Here is a 3423-nt window from a genome sequence, read left to right on the forward strand (position 1 = left end):
ATGTATTAAATAGTTATGGAATTTCATTCTACACGACACTCCACCCACCTGAAAGGACAACAGAGCACCCAAGGAGATCAAATTCATCCGCTATAGCAAGCAAGTGCACTCAAAGGCTCCATCAGGCAGTTAAAGCAGTTGGTGGTCAATTATGACCCCTCCATACTTAGAATGGCCGAGTGCCTTTGTAATGAAACTCTATATATACCCAGAAACCAGACGTAATCAGGGTTGATGGTTGTTGTTTTAATGTAAGGTTCAACTTCTGGAGACTGTAACTATTTTGGCACTTGCATCGTCTCGTCTTTATTTTTAGTTAATACAAGCTTATTTTGCTGTTAATTACTCACTTTTCATCCTTCTTCTGTTCTAATATGTGCCTGATATGTTGTATTTCTAAGCTCTTGATGTTTAGCATTAGAGAAGCTGTCATCCTATCTCTGTGTTAAAGTCTTGTATGTATCATTGAATGAGCTATTCAGGTTTCTTTTCACCTAGTGCCAGAGAGCTGTCATCCTGTCTGTGCATAGGGAATTAGATTTGCAGACTTCTTTACTGGTTGCAGCCGACCATCACATGGTCTTGTGAATCTACTGGTGTGGTCAGTATTCTTCGTATTTACCCAATCCTTAAACTGTGAGTAATTGGTGGTCTAAAGCCTTGTAGTCTGGGGGTGTTCACACATGTCTGGAGTTAAGCTAAGTAGAAGTGGTTATCTGGCTTGAACAAGCATCATCTCTTCCATTCATCCATTTGCAACAATAGGTTGAATTTGTAATGTTCCCGAGCATCTCTGAGCTACAAACTAGGAGAGTTTCTTGGGGTGATAACATTAATTGGCGCCATTGCCAGGGAAAGGAGATTGAAGCTCAGCTTCTCTGGGAGAATGACACAGTTCCATGCTTTGATGATAGACAAAGTTTGGACACATTTCAGGTTGTAATCATCTATCTGGCGACTCTACTAGACAACCAACCTAGTGGCGACTCCACATTACAGTTCTGGCTTAGTTTGTGAGGCATACCTAGAGAAATCCTTAGAAATCACCAGCTGACCCAGTGCCTGACCCTGAGAAGATTGCTAAGCAGAGGAAAAAATCACAGAAAGGAGCATCAGGGCCATGTAAGCCTAAGAAATCTTATGTATCTCTGCAAGAGAAGATTATAGCTGAGAATATATAGTTTGAAGGCATAGAGCCTAGCATTGTTAGTGAAGAAATACCCGCAGAGATTCATAATGCTCCTTGTTCATTTAGTTCCCCCTTGGATTCTAGTCCAAAAAAATCCTCCCATACAGTCCGTCATATTCCTTTGTCCCTGTCATCTATTTCTTTACTTTCTACCATTCACTTTGCCAGTATCCTTCCACCTATCCCAGTCATGGTAGGCCAACAAGCACCCACTAAGATGGAAAGGATCATAGCTGCTAGGTACGGACCCCTGCTCTTGCCTGTTCCTTTGAATGCCATGCCTGCAGGAGAATATCAGAAATATATGCCCAAGTTCACTGGTACAGAGGGAGTAACAGCTGAAGAACACCTTGAGTCTTTTTATAGTTATGCTGATAACCTAGATATCAGTGAAGATGATGTGTGGATGAGAGTGTTTGTCCAAAGCCTTGATGGAGAGGGTAGAAAGTGGTTCAGAGAGTTGACCCCTAGGTCTATAACAGACATTGAAGCCTTAGATGATGTATTTTTGAAGCATTGGGGAGATAAGAAAGACTTGCTCTATTACCATACAGAGTTTGGAAATGTAAAGAGGGAGAATGGGGAGTCATTGCCTGATTTTAATAAAAGATTTAACCATATGTATAGTAAGATACCAGCTGAAGTAAAGCCTACCCCACCTCTGCCAAACTCACCTATGCCAATGCTTTTGACTTTGATTTCTTCCTGCTTTTAAGAGAAAGAAGATGTGCCACTCTAGCTGAAATGCAAGATGCAGCCCTTGAGGTGGAATCTAATATCATGGTTGCAGAAAAGCTCAAAAGCCATGCTAATAGAAGGAGGCAGAGAGGGGAGGATTCTTCTTCATCTGCTTCATCTTCAGAACCCAAATTAGATAAGATGACTAAGATGATAGAGTCATTGGCTGCTGAGATATATAAGCTGAAGGTTGAGAAGAGCTCTAGAAAAGCAAGGCTTCCAAACACATTTTCCCCAAGAACCACAAATCCATTCAGAAGAGCAAATGATCAGTTGCAGATCATTTAGAGGGGTAAAGAGGCCAATGAAGAACAAAGAGTGAAGGCTCCCTTCTAGAACGTAGTCATGGAAGAGGAGCAGTTTGAAGAAGGGGATGAAATTCATTGCATGGAAGATAAGGGTAGTGCTACTTTCTTGACATTGGCTGCCTATAAAGAATCACTACTCCAAGACCAAACCAGTCAAGAGTGGTACAGAGAGGCTATTCTATAGACGTATGAGCACAAAAGGTATAATCTAAGGTCAAAAGCAAACAATTTCAAGGAGAATCCTGCCCAAAGAGTCGTTGTCCAAACAGAGCAACAGAATATCAGATAGAAGAAGCTAGCAGCTGATCCAGTGATCCTCAAAGCACCAGCTCAAGAGGTAAGAGTTCATGATAAGTCTCCTTCCCCTTTCAGCTTTGAGTCAGAAGTCCAGAAGTTAAAAATATCTGTACCTCTGATAGAACTTGTAAAGAGTGAAGTTTTTAGAAAGCCTATCCTTGATGCTCTTGAGCTAAAAGCCTCATCAGCCTCTACCGACTACGTCAATTTGCAAGATGATAAGCTTGCAGTTGTGCTTAGACCAATGATCGAACCTGCTGATAATAGCTCCCCATCATTCTATGTCTTTCTGACCATTCATGACAAAACCCTCCATAATTGCCTGCTAGACACAGGAGCCAGCCACAATTTGATGCCAAAGGTTGTCATGGAAGAGTTAGGCCTTGATATCACTAGACCATATCTGACTTATTCTCGTTTGATTCAAGAAAGGTAAAATTCCTAGGATTAATCAAAGACCTAGCCATTACCCTAACTCAGTTGCCCATGACAAGCATGATTATGGATATTGTGGTAGCAGATGTCCCTCCCAAGTTTGGCATGCTGTTGTCCAGAGGGTGGATCAAGAGACTAAGTGGGACACTACAAAATGATTTATCCTATGCCACTCTCCCAGTTTTTGGAGGGAAAAGCAGGAGATTGTACAGAGAAGCACAACTAGCCTACATCATCAATGATGAAAAGAATCCTTCTAATCATCCCATTTATGCTGTGGACACTGATTTTGGAGCGTGTATCCTCCAAATTGAAGAATCTCAAAAGGTCTCAATGCAAATCAAGAAACCAGTGAATCGGGCCGAGGGAGAGCAAGGAAGTCAGGTTTGGGAGATGTTCTTTGATGGAGCATGTTCTAGGGAGACTGTAGGAGGAGGAGTGGCACTAATATCTCCA

The sequence above is a fragment of the Pinus tabuliformis genome, chromosome 9 (assembly GCF_031772625.1).
Source record: "Pinus tabuliformis cultivar Carrire ecotype Pingquan chromosome 9, CPIR1, whole genome shotgun sequence".
Classification (NCBI taxonomy): domain Eukaryota; kingdom Viridiplantae; phylum Streptophyta; class Pinopsida; order Pinales; family Pinaceae; genus Pinus; species Pinus tabuliformis.